The sequence below is a fragment of the Camelina sativa genome, chromosome 9 (assembly GCF_030686135.1).
Source record: "Camelina sativa cultivar CO46 ecotype springtype chromosome 9, ASM3068613v1".
Classification (NCBI taxonomy): Eukaryota; Viridiplantae; Streptophyta; class Magnoliopsida; order Brassicales; family Brassicaceae; genus Camelina; species Camelina sativa.
This window is the reverse complement of record NC_141888.1, coordinates 20,470,957-20,485,076: the sequence shown is the minus strand read 5'-3', so window position 1 is coordinate 20,485,076 and position 14,120 is coordinate 20,470,957. Positions and strand designations below refer to the sequence as shown.

General features: G+C 38.0%; 1 long non-coding RNA gene and 1 pseudogene across 1 annotated transcript; both read right to left on the bottom strand.

Annotated features, from left to right (window-relative positions):
• Positions 1-6,054: 6,054 nt before the first annotated feature.
• LOC147938396 (uncharacterized) lies at positions 6,055-7,616 on the bottom strand. Its single transcript, XR_015567165.1, has 2 exons — positions 7,275-7,616; positions 6,055-7,050 (listed from the first exon to the last, which is right to left on the bottom strand). It is a non-coding gene; the product is annotated as an uncharacterized LOC147938396 (long non-coding RNA).
• A 1,053-nt stretch (positions 7,617-8,669) lies between these two features.
• Positions 8,670-9,665, bottom strand: LOC147938395 (uncharacterized; annotated as a pseudogene).
• Between the last annotated feature and the right edge of the window lie 4,455 nt (positions 9,666-14,120).

The following is a 14,120-nucleotide window of genomic DNA, read 5'->3' as shown; positions in this document are numbered from 1 at the left end:
GTTCTGTTTTTTTTGTTTTTTATATAATCTCTTCATGACTTCTAACATCTATCTTCACTTCTCTGAACAACAATAACAGTACATACGAAAAATTAGTTAATGAGAAGAACTAACGATTTGTCAAAATAATGTAATGCTAGCAATTGAATATTTTTATGTTTTACATAGTTAACACAGATAAATCCATACACACTATATATAAATAAAACGTTTGTGTGTTACAGATTAATCAATTTAAGTATAATGAAAGTGCAAGCACAGAAAAGTTTGTTGGATAATTCCAACTTGTAGAACAAGCTATCTCCTAGGAAGTTGGCTTAAGAGATAGAATAGGAAAAGGAAAAGTTCATAAAGTCTTAAGTTGTAATATGTTAATCCTAATAGGTTTAGGAAAATATGAAACATATAAATATATGAGTCTATGGAAAGGTGTTCCATGAGACTTGAGAGAAAGAGAGATTTAGTTTTTGAGAGAGTTTTCTAAATCAATAAGAAAGGTGTTCTTATATTCTTCAAGTTTTATCTTATATTTGGTATCAGAGCAAGGTGTGCTTCTGACCTAAAACCGGTGGAGAAGAACTACGACAAAGCATGGCGGCTGAAGCAAATCCACCGTTACGAACTAAGGACCTTGGAGCACCATCGATCCAATGTCCGTTACTCACACCGACCAATTACACAGTTTGGTCGATGAGGATGAAGATCATACTTCGAGTCAGCGAGGTATGGGATGTTATTGAACCTGGATCCAAAGATGAAAAGAAGAATGATATTGCAACTGCACTTCTGTTTTAGTCTGTTCCAGAATCACTTATCTTGCATATAGGAGAGCAAGATTCAGCCAAATCACTTTTGTTAGCCATCCGATCGCGTCACCAAGGAGCAGAGCGTGTAAAGGAGGCTAGACTTCAAACTCTGTTAGCTGAACTAGAACGTTTAAAGATGAATGATTCAGATACTGTAGATGATTTTGCAGGCAAGATCTCAGGCCTTGCATCACAGTCAGCATCATTGGGAGAGACCATTTATGAATCGAAACTTGTAAAGAAGTTTCTCACAGGATTGCTTAGAGCAAAGTTTATCCATATGGTAGCTTCTCTAGAACAAGTCCTTGACTTAAACACCACGACGTTTGTGGATATTGTGGGAAGACTAAAAGCTTATGAGGAGCGAATTGGTGAAGTGAGTCCGATCGAAGATCAAGGGAAGTTGATGTTCACTAATACCTCTAACAATCGCGGAGGATATGGAGGTTTTAGACGAGGATCAAGAGGTAGAGGCAGCTACGGTAGAGGAAGCTATGGTAGAGGCAATTTTGGCAGAGGTGGTTTCGGTAGAGGCAGGGGTCGAGGGAGATTCAATGGCCAAAATCAAGGAGGAGAAACCACAGAAGAGAACCAAAAGCAACAGAAGAAGGATCTATCCAAAGTAATTTGTTGGAGATGTGACAAACCTGGACATTATGCGACGACTTGCACAAACAAGCCGATACAGAACCATAATCAGAATCAGGAGTCGAACTTGAATGAGACACAAGAAGCAGATGGACTCTATATGCACGAAGTTGTTTTCCTCAATGAAGACAAGGTGATTCCGGAGAACTATGATATCAACAAAGGCAATGCAAGTGTTTGGTATCTAGATAATGGAGCAAGTAATCACATGTCGGGAAACAGAGAATTCTTTTGCAGTTTGGACGAAAGATTTAAGGGGAAAGTAAAGTTTGGTGATGGTTCATATGTTGATATTGTTGGGAAAGGAACCATTAACTTTGTTTGCAAAACAGGCGAGATTAGAGCACTCAAAGAAATTTACTACATACCCGAACTCAAGCACAACATATTGAGTTTAGGACAAGCTACAGAAGGAGGGTGTGAGGTGAATATGAAAAAGGATTTTCTGACACTTCTAGACCCATGTGGAAGGCTGCTTGTCAGAGTTACTAGATCATCAAATCATTTGTGCAAGACTCCAATGGAGATTAGTTTGCCAATGTGTCTGCAGATCGACAGTAATGAAGCTACATGGCGGTGGCATGCTCGGCTGGGGCATGTAAATTTTGCAGTCATGAAGAATATGGTTGTAGGAATGCCACACATGATTCATGAGAAGGATGTGTGTGATGTGTGTCTAGTAGGGAAACAAACAAGAGGTTCTTTCCCAAGTAAAACCTGTTTTCGTGCATTGCAACCTTTGGAGTTGGTTCACGGAGACTTGTGTGGTCCTATTTCACCACAAACACCGGCCAACAACCGCTACGTTTTTGTGCTAATTGACGATTTCTCTAGGTTTATGTGGACAATGTTGCTTAGAGAAAAGAGCGAAGCCTTTGAACATTTTAAAATATCTAAAGACTTTGTTGAAAAACATAGTGGGTTGGCTATTAAGAATTTTTGAACCGATAGAGGAGGATAGTTCACTTCAGGTGAGTTCAATCGGTTATGCGAGGAGAATGGTATTACTAGACACTTGACTACACCGTATACACCAAAGCAAAACGGTGTAGTAGAGAGAAGAAACCGTACCTTGATGGAGATGACAAGAAGCTTGATGAAGGGAATGTTGATTCCGAATAATATGTGGGGAGAAGCTGTTCGCCACTCAAGGTATCTCATCAATCGATTTCCCACAAAAGCTTTGAATGGTCAGACTCCATATGAGTGTTTCATGTCCAAGAAACCGAACATTGAACACTTAAGAGTATTCGGTTGTGTTGCGTATGCAAAGGTCAATGGACCACAGTTGAAAAAGCTGGATGATAGATCAAGGAAAGTGATCAATCTCGGCACAGAACCTGGCTCTAAGGCGTATAGACTCTATGATACGATTGCTAAGAAGGTAATTGTTAGTAGAGATGTGATTTTTGATGAAAATAAGGCTTGGGACTGGTCATCTGCGGCAGTGGAGTCAGAAGGTGAACCAGGAGCATTTAAACTCTTCAAAGAAGGTTTTATAGAAGATGGTGGTGGACATGACAATGGTCAAGAAAACGACCAGCAAAATGCAGACCAATATGCTAATCATGGTAATCAAGAGGAAGAAGAAGACAATGAGGGTGATGCGATTGTCGAGAACCAAGTTTAACCACAAGTTGCAGTAGTTCAACCACAAGTTGCAGTAGTACAACCACAAGTTGTAGTAGTACAACCCTTGGTGACCAGGTCTGGTCGTGTGGTAACAAAACCACGCCATCTCAATGATTATGTCTTGTTCGCAGAAGCAGAGAGTTGCAAGCTGTTCTTAACAATCGATGGAGAACCAGAGAATTATCTTGAAGCTGGAAAGATAAAAGAGTGGGTCGATGCTATGAGAATTGAACTAGATTCGATTATTAAGAATAATACTTGGGAGCTTGTGGATAAACCGGTTGGTATCAAACCTATAGGAGTTAGGTGGGTTTACAAACTCAAGAGGAAGGCTGATGGTTCGGTGAATAAATATAAAGCGAGGTTAGTTGCAAAGGGGTATGTGCAGCAACAAGGTATTGATTTCGATGAGGTCTTTGCTCCAGTGGCAAGAATCGAGACTATACGGCTTCTGATAGCACTCGCGGCAACAAGAGGTTGGGAGATTCATCATTTAGACGTGAAGACAGCTTTTCTCAATGGTGAACTAAAAGAATTGGTCTATGTTACTCAATCTGAGGGGTTCGAGAAGAAGGGAGAAGAGGATCGAGTATATAAGCTTCATAAAGCTTTGTACGGACTGCGTCAAGCACCAAGAGCTTGGAATTTGAAACTTGATCAAGTTCTTAAAGAGATGAACTTCAAGAAGTGTGTGAAGGAACCAACAATCTATCGCAAGAAAGAGGATAAGGAGTTTTTGATTGTGGCTATCTATGTTGATGATCTGTTTGTGACAGGGACGTCACTCAGTATCATTAAACGTTTCAAGGAAGACATGTCAAGGAGGTTTGAAATGTCGGATTTGTGGAAACTAACTTATTATCTTGGCATCGAAGTTTTCCAAGGAGAGGATGGAATAAGAATCAAGCAAGAAGCATACGCTCAAGGGATTCTTATTGATGCAGGGATGGGTTCCTGCAATTCAACTCATGAATCGATGGAGCCGGGACTGAGTTTGTCGAAGGCACAGAAAGAAACAGAGATTGATGCGACTAAGTACAGAAGGACCATTGGATGTTTGCGATATCTTCTTCACACAAGACCGGATTTGTCCTTTGCAGTTGGGGTGCTTAGTCGCTATATGCAGAGTCCGAGAGTGCCACATGGGCAAGCAATCAAGCATGTTCTAACGTATTTGAAAGGAACTATGAGCTACGGGTTGTTCTTTAAGAGGGATGGATCAAGGAAGGTCACATGGTACAGTGACAGTAGTCACAAAATTGACATTGACGATGGGAGGAGCACCACGGGTCATGTCTTTTACTACGGTTCATCGCCTATCACTTGGACAACACAGAAACAGCCGACTGTTGCGTTGTCATCATGCGAGGCAGAGTTCATGGCTGCTACGGAGGCTGCAAAACAAGCAATATGGCTTAAGGAGTTGTTGAGTGAGATACTAAGCGTGAGAGGAGAGAAGATCCTGCTTAGAATCGATAATGAATCAGCCATAGCTCTAACCAAGAACCCAGTTTTTCACGGGAAAACAAAACACATGCTCGCCAAATATCATTTCATTCGGGAGTGTGTAGAGAATGATCAAATCGAAGTTGATCATGTGCCAGGAGAGGAGCAGAAAGCAGACATACTCACGAAGCCTCTAGGACGGATTAAATTCAAGGAAATGAGGAGTTTACTTGGAGTTGAAGAGATCAAGCTTCCCAAAGTTCATGTTGGAATTAAGGGAGAGACTGTTGGATAATTCCAACTTGTAGAACAAGCTATCTCCTAGGAAGTTGCCTTAAGAGATAGAATAGGAAAAGGAAAAGTTTCTAAAGTCAAGTTGTAATATGTTAATCCTAATAGGTTTAAGAAAAGATGAAACATATAAATATATGAGTCTATGGAGAAGTGTTCCATGAGACTTGAGAGAAAGAAAGATTTAGTTTTTGAGAGAGTTTTCTAAATTAATAAAAAAGGTGTTCTTATATTCTTCAAGTTTTATCTTATAAAGTTATGGTCTTATAGGGACTATATATGGCTTTGTGAGAATAATAACATATATGATGTTCGGTCGATGAACTCTATTTATGGAGTATATTATGATCACGCATATATTCGATTACAAGTCGAATATAAATTAACCTTTAAAGACAAAAAAATTAAATTCACAGTCGGGTTCGTTAATAATTTCTTGCTGATCGATCGAATCATTTTCTTTATGCGCATGCAATACGTAGTTCCATATGTGGGAAATACGTAGTTCCCTATGTGGAAAAGGATGGTTTCTTTCCCGTATTATTTTTGGTTAAGAGGTCAATTGTTTTAAGATAAAAAAAGAAAGAATTAAGCGGACAAGAATTATTTTTTGCATAAACCTTTTTTTTTAGACAAGACCATTTTTATTTTTCTTTTGCATAATAAACGTGGGAGTTCCAAAGAATACATTTTTTTAGTTAAAAAATATATATATATATATAAAGAACTATGGAGTTTTGGTAGAAACAACAAACCGAGCCAGTAAATAACCTGATTACAAAATTGATTTGTTTTGTTAAACTATGAAGCTTCTTTTTCTCGTTACTCAGATCTTTCAAAGTGATAGAATTTTTTTTTTTTTTTTTTCTGATTAACATGATGGATCATATGACAGTATGCATGTTTAGTTTTGTGCTTTGTTGCAAGATATTTTTTGGATAATTGTTTCATATAGTAGAAATATAATATGTAATAAATCAAATTGTTTGAAATCATTATTACATCAAATAAATGTGTGCCAAGCATTTTTGAAGAAACTGTTTGGTATCAAGTGGCATTTTGACATCAAACCAATGTGTGCCTAGCATTTTTGAAGAAGTTGTTTGGCATCAAGTGGCATTTTGAGGGAACACCATGTCTTATATGATTGTAGGGCAATTATTTGTCTAAACCAAAGTTTATAAAAGCGAAATATTATGTACCAAAGTCATCGTATATAAACTAAGATTACAAGAAAAAAAAAATGGTTTCACTTTGGTTACAATATATTTTATGTGAACCGAACCAAACATTTCAAAAGAAAAAAAAAAAAACAAATCATTTCAAACCTAACTACTTAATCGGTTCAATTCAAAACAGACCAAACCGACCAAAACATATAATGGGGCATAATCCGCTAACTCAAATATGCTAGTGAATCTGTCTCAGCGTGAGTATTAGCTCATGCTCCCGTTGATTCTCGCTGTCCGTATCTTGATTTTCACCAAAAGATAAAAAGATTCCAAGGATGACATCTTTTAGGTAATACCATAGTGAAATTACTTGTTGTTTTCGATTTTGTTTATTACTCTAGCCAAAAAATTAATTTATGTTACTTGCTTTTATTGTACTTAAACTTGATATGCATGTCGTCCTGAAGTCTAACTTCCATCTGTTCAATAAGTAAGGGCACAACATATCTACTGCTAATGAGGAAATGAAATATCATAAGGACATTCACTATCAAAATCAAGAGTGGTATTGAATCAATAAATCGAGAATAATCAATGAAAGAGTTTGTGTTCCAGTAAATAACCTAGATTTTTTTTAATGAACTGCTCAAGCCAGAATGAACATGGTGGAGAAAAAGTAACACATGACTCAAAATTCTATAAAAACTTATATCAGTTTTAATAACGAAACATAAAATTACCTGCAACCTCAACCACTATATAACACCATCTTCTATCTCTTGAAAGCTCACCAACTGCCATGAGCTTACCTGCAACCTCACCCAAAAACGGTAAAGCTTCCAAATCTATCACAAAAATGACCAGATCTCAATAAACAATTCAGCCAACAAACAGAAAAATAAAATCATAAAAAGATTAGAACCAGCCTTTTGGTCTCCTTGATGAGAAGCTTGAGGTAGACATCAACGGACTTTAGAGCAGTACAGAAACACATTCATTCCGCAGCTTTTTGTTTTCTTCTTTTGTTGTAACTTAGGCTAATAACAAAACTCCACCTTAAAGCACGTACACACAAAAAAACACCATTAGAACTCTGAATTTAAGCAAACCCTTAAGCCACATAGAGGAAGACAAGAAAAGGCTCAACATTTTAAAAGAAACACATTTTTTCACAGAGTACTTCAAGGGATTGATCCAACAAATATTCTTTCTTAACGTTAATAATTGAATGTTCGAAAACTTAGTATTAATTAGAAGATAAAAAAAATCAAGGTCAAACCGTCGTGTTCTTGGCAGCGACCTTCACTCCTCTCTTCGTAGGCCAATTCCCTCAAATTCTATATCTTTAGCATCTTTGTAGTTTCCTTCTCATAAACCAACTATCATCAGAAACATAACTCTCATTGAAGCATTATATCGAACAACAGAAGCTCACATATATATTTTCAATACAAATATCGAAAACAAAGCAATGTTAGCAAGGAACAAAAAATTGGTCGAGTCATAACTAAAAGATGCTCACAGGAGTACAACATCCAACATCTAACATCCAAGATAGGCATTTATTTTTATGACATAATCTCTAAAATTGAACCCCCAAATTCTATAGACTTAGTTTGACAAATTAGGTTTTATGACATCCAAGGTAGGTTTTTAATCGAGCAAAAACATATTAGGTTTTCAAATTGGCACAACAGAATAATACTTTCGTAAACGAAACCACAAAAGAGTCTGTGACGCTAAGAGTTAATAGAAGAAGTTGTACCTTATCGTGGCGAGGAATCAATCGAGAGTTATAGAGATAGCGTGACGTCGTGGAGACAAAAAGAGTGTATTAGGTTTTTGAGTATTGAATTTGATCGATAGAAAGAAGAAGAAGAAATCGAGCATGTCGGACCCATGGTGAAGAAAAAGGAAAAGAATTGCTAAAACACTCTCTCTTTTGTTTCTCTTGCTATGTCCACCCACTACAAGAAAACACCCATTTTGCGACTACGCTATTAGTCACTTAGTAGTCGCTAAATCAAGAGTTACGACTAATTAGCGACTATTTCGTACAGTTGTGAATCGAGAGTCGCTATTTGTTGTAGTCGTAAATTTAGTCGCAATTTTGCGACTAATTGACGACTATATACATGTTGTCACACAGTAGTCATCATTTAGTCGTAAATTATTGCGACTCCTTTGCGACTAAGTTACGACTATATTCATAGTAGTCATCAGTTAATCGTTGTTTTTAGTGTCTAGTTTGCGACTCTTCTGTGATTAAGAAAACTGAACAAATGGATTGTTAATTTGGTCGGTAGATAGTCGTATAACTTTTGGTGACTATATAGTGACTAATATATGTAATAGTCACTATATAGTCACTTTAGTTTTTAGCTATATTGTTAAAATTGACTATTTGGCGACTAATGTTTTCTGAATCTGGATATAGAATATTTTAATTTCTCTTTTTTCTTTTTAACCCTGTCAACCAAACCAAAAAATGATTCTAAATTGAAAACCTAAAGCAACACATAATATTTATGCCAAAATACATTGTAATTAAAAGTTATCATAGTTTCCAAAACACAAAGTACAACACATTGTGTCGTACTTGAGTTCATCCAAAAAGAGTTACTTAGTAGCATCCAAAAAGAGTTACTTAGTAGTAGGTAACACATAGAGTAACCTATGGAGTTAAAGTTGGATCTTCTTCTTGAAGAGGCTCTGTCGTGGTTGTCTCTTTAGATGAATGGGTTGTCAAGAACTGCTTGAACCGTGGATCACATTCCCGCAGAAACTTCCCCACCAAGTCCAACTCGTCAATCTTCTTCTCCTGCCCAGCAATAATTTTGGATTGTTGAGCAATTTGTGCATCACGCCTCAACATTTCTGCATCATGCCTCAACATATGAGCAGCCTGCTCCTCTATCTTCCGTTGAGCTTCCTTCAACTGATCTTGCATAGCCACAAAGGTAGAAGTGTCTCCTACTTGCTTCTGCTTGCCATTGACAATGCAGTCAATGAGGCTTCCAACTCCAAAAGGTTTTCCTCTTGAATCCTTCTCAGTGGACTGCAAAGTAAGAGAAAATAAGATATTAGAGGATGACAAATCAAACTCCAAGATAATATTTCTGTATTGTCAAAATAAAACGTAACCTGAAGAAAGATTTCTGTATGTTCTTCAGTTGTTAGCTCCCGGGCCGTGAATAACCATCTGAGATGGCAGAAGGATCTTCCTCGAGCTGAGACAACCTCTCTTCCACATTCTTCTCATATGTTCCTGCTATCTTCTCTGCCTTCCGATCAACATATGTCCCATCAGGCTTTGTATGTGCCTTGATGAAAACCTTACCAATACGTACTTCTCTTCCCAATTCCTCTTCCTGCAATGTTAAGAAACAGACAAGTAAATTTTTAATGTAACAGCTAGGTCAAAAATAAAACTGGTGAATGTGTAACAACAGAATTGGCTCAACATTTCGTCTTGAAGCTGTCGATACGACTTTGGTCCTGAGAGGTGGACATGAGGACCGAGGCCATTACGGTCAGACATACGGGCATCAGAATATGTTTTGCTCCTTAGTTGTGCTTCTTCAGTGTCCCTGTATTTTGTCATTGTTGTCCATAGAGTAGTTCCAATCCATTTAGGTTGGCGTCTAGTAGTTCTCACGGTGCTAACCATGTCTTTGAGCCGATTTTGACAGATGGTCTCGAAGTTAGCTTGAACAGCCCCAGTTATCAAAGGATCCCAAATGTGGGTTTTCTACAAAAAGAAGCACAAGTTAATAAAACTATATATGAAGAGTAAAGCAGTATAGGAAGCTTAAAGCTATATATGAAGGCTAGAGGACAGAACACTTAACCGCAAACTCAATGAAGTATCTTTCTTGTTTATCCCTAGGAACACATGTCCAGCTGTAGAAAGGACCTTCGAATTTGTTTAAAAGAATTCTAGTAATCTTCCGAACAAGCTTAGATCCAATGTCACGATCAAACCTCCATACACATGAAACAATAAAACCAAAGTCAACCATCAGAGACACTCAAAATAAAATAACCAAAGGCTAAAGCAAATCAATAATCAAAGTTAATGCTAAGTCTATGATATCAACTAAACTAAGAAGACTTGCTGCTAAGTCTAAGAAACGATACACCATAGCTTCAAAGAGTTTGTAATCGCATCAGAGACCAAACACTTCATAACCAAGACCAATCGTGACCTAAACAATGAGACCTAAGCAAGACCTAAACAAAACCAAAACCATTATTCAAAGAGTTTGTAATCACATCAGAGACCAAACACTTCATAACCAAGACCAATCGAGACCTAAACAATGAGACCTAAGCAAGTCCTAAACAAAACCAAACCCAATGAGACCTAAACAAGACATAAACAAGACCTAAACACTAATATGAAATGAGACGAGACCTAACCATACCATTCGGTCTTTGGTAGGGGAATGGGAGAGAGGACGGTGGTGAACTCATGTCTGTTTGACACTACAAGCAGTGCATTTAGAGCCCGCAATGTGTCCTCCTGGAGTTCCGGCAACACCGGAGGATAATCAGCTTGGAAATTGTTGCCTTAAGACGACGGATGCGAACGATGACTACGAGTCTGAGAGACTTCAGCTGGAGAAGGCGGAGGGTCAACTAGAGTAGGCGGAGGATGCGAACGATGACTGCGAGTCTGAGAGACTTCAGCTGGAGAAGGCGGAGGGTCAACTAGAGTAGGCGGAGGATGCGACGGATCGTAGTGGACTTCTTCAGAAGGAGTCGGGTTCACTTGAGGCTGCGGTGGGTGAGTGTAGGAGTTCTGAAAAAGCTGTTGAGGCGGTGGATAGTTTCGGATCTGGGCCGCCGATGACTGTCGTTGTACTGGAGGCGTCTGTAACGGAGGAGGAGATTGGACCGCCGACGTGAAGTTGTACTGACTGGGTAGACTGTGCGGCCGTTTATTTGGGGTTGACACTCCGACTCTCTGAGAAACGTTAGGGACTCCAGGGACATGATATATTGGGACTTCACCTTCATAGAATCTTGTTAACCTAATCAAATAAGATAATTATAAGTAATTCAAATTAAGTATAAATTATAATTTCATTTAATTATACCTTGATTTTGTTTGTATATGATCGGAAAAGTAGTGCTCAGAGAAGTAAGCAATCTTGTCGTTGATATATGACTCAACGATTGATCCAGCTGCATATCTTTCAAAAGGATACATCCACCTATATTGGACAGGGCCTCCCAATTCTGCTTCATATGGGAGATGTATAGGCAGGTGCTCCATCACATCAAACAAATGATGGTTGAAATATATTCTCTAAGTTGCATAAGATCAAAACAATGTTATGTTTAAGAATTTGAACGCGACTTTTTTGCAAAGTTCTTGAGCATAAATCCCTGAAAAATGCTCAAATCCCTGAAAATTTCATGTCTTAGGAAATTATATTTAAAAATATATAGTACTTATTTAATTAAATAGGTAATTTGTAATACCTGATAATGCAAGGTGAACGTTCCGGTCTAGGAGTTCTGCGAAGATAAATGGAAGACGTCGCTCCATAAAAACATGGCAATCATGACTCTTCATTCCTGAAAACTTGCCATTGATCAGATCAACACAACTAGCCAAGTCTGACGAATAACCATCTGGAAATTTCACCGCATGCTTGACACATTCCAATAAACTTGTTTTGGCTTCCTTTGTCAATGTATATGCTGGGAATGGAGCTTTACCCTTCCTATCAATATGTAAGTGTGGTCGAGAACAAAATTGTTCTATGTCCAATCTTGACATGATGTTATCTTTAGATTTACCCTGTACACTCATAAGAGTATACAAGATGTTGTCCACAAAATTCTTCTCGGTATGCATCACATCAATATTATGTCGGAGATTGAGGTCCTTCCAATAAGGTAGCGACCATAATATGCTTTCTTTGTGCCAATTATGTTCCTTTCCATAGCCTGGCATCTTCTTTTCATGACCGTTACCACCGACTTCCCTGTTTTTTGGTGGATTTACACCTTTCAAACGCTCGTAATAAACTTGCTCACCAGTTAAAGACTGCGGTGGATAGTCGTTAGAAGCGTCTCTTCCCTTCAGGAAATCTTTTTTGTTCTTCCTTAATTGATGACCATGAGGCAGGAATCTCCAGTGACAATCAAACCAACATGTCTTCCTTCCTTTGGGTAGATAAAATGACTTTGTACTTTCCATTCAAATTGGACAAGACAATTTACCCTGGGTGGTCCATCCCGATAACATGCTATACGATGAAAAGTCGCTTATCGTCCACATCAGCATTGCTTTTAGATTGAAGTTTTGATTCAAAGACACATCGTATGCATCGACTCCAGTAGACCACAACTCTTTTAACTCCTTAATAAGAGGTTGTAGGAAGATATCGAGGCTAGCTCGTAGATGATTTGGCCCAGAATTCAGAATTGTAAGAAATAAGTACTCCGTATTCATGCACATACTAGGGGGTAAATTATATGGAGTCAAGATCACAGGCCACTGTGAATGATTACGAGACATGCCAAAGGGATTGAACCCATCGGTACATAATCCAAGGTAGACGTTACGGGGTTCTTCCGCAAACTGAGGGTTAAGCTCTTGGAAATATCTCCACTCCACCGCATTAGAAGGATGATTCATTTCTCCTTCTTTTGATTGGTGCTCTGCATGCCATCTCATTGCCGCTGCAGTCTTTTGGCTCTGATACATTCTCTTCAACCTATCAGCAATAGGTAGATACCACATACGACTATATGGTACTCTTGTTCTCCGTCGGTCCTCCTTAGGCTTCCATCTTGGTGAACCACAAAATAGACATATCTCTTCCTTTTCGTCTTCTTTCCAGAAAATCATACAATTGTTAATACAAACATCAATTGTATAATATGGAAGGCCCAAATTACGCATCAAATTACGCATCAATTTCTCTGTCTCGTAATGCATGCATCATAATACATTTTCAAGAAAAAAGTCTTACGATTCTATACTTCGTGTTTATACAAATTTTATGGGCTTTTAACTTACGAGAATTAAATTATTATTTTCAACGACTGCAAGAAAAAAAAAACTTGAGTAAACAATCTTTTGTTTAGTTTATTTTCCGAAATATTTCAATTCGTTAAAGAACTCGTCACAGTCACGTCACATATGGAGCAAGATAGTTAAATTTTTTGTTTTTTTTTTTGGTTAGACATAAAAGAAGAAGAGCAAGAAACCTTGGGATAGAAGGCAGTTCCCTCCACTCTCTCTCGTCTTCTGAAAGTGTCCATCTCTCTAAAATCTTCTCGCGAGACAACTCAAACAATCCAAACCTCTCTCTCTAAACTTTCTCGCGAAACCCTAGGAATCTAAATCTCTCTCTTTCTCTCTCGCTCTCTCTCTTTGTGTAAACTCTTCTCGCAAAACCCAAATCTCTCTCGCTCTCTCTCGATTTCTTAATTCCGAATCTCACAAGCTCCAGAAATGTCAGATTTGAGACGTGATTTTGTGTTCATCATCCTCCAATTTCTCGAGGAGGAGAAACTAACAGAGACTATGCACAGGTATGTTCAAGATTGATGATTTTTTTATTTGACCCACATAAATTGTATGCTAGGAACAAAGATTTGATGTTTTATTTCAATTTCCATGGATTTTAGGCTCGGGAGAGAGAGACCGGTTATGTTTTCAGTATAAAGTATCTCGAGGAAAAGGTTCTTGCGGGAGAATGGGAAGAACTTGAGAGTTACTCAGAGTAGCTATTGATTTCAATTATCTAAGATACATACGGTAGATAAGAGGAGCAAGCTTAAAAGATACAAATTGGCCTATCTGATTAAACACCTCTCGATATGAGACACAAACTGCGGTTTATACAAAACATATGTACATTATTCATTACTACTAAAGTAAATTATACAAGAAGTTATGATTTTATTATATGATCAAATTTGTAAGTTTTTCAAGAGACCCTCTACTTGCACTCGATCTTTCTTGGCTTTGGCTCTCGCTTTCTTTGCATTACCTTTAGTCCTGAAAGCTTCGACCATCATCAACTTCAAAAGGTGCGGTTGATCTATGACAAAATACTCGTCTCCAAAATTCCAACTGTCCAGGGTTGAAATAGTGGTC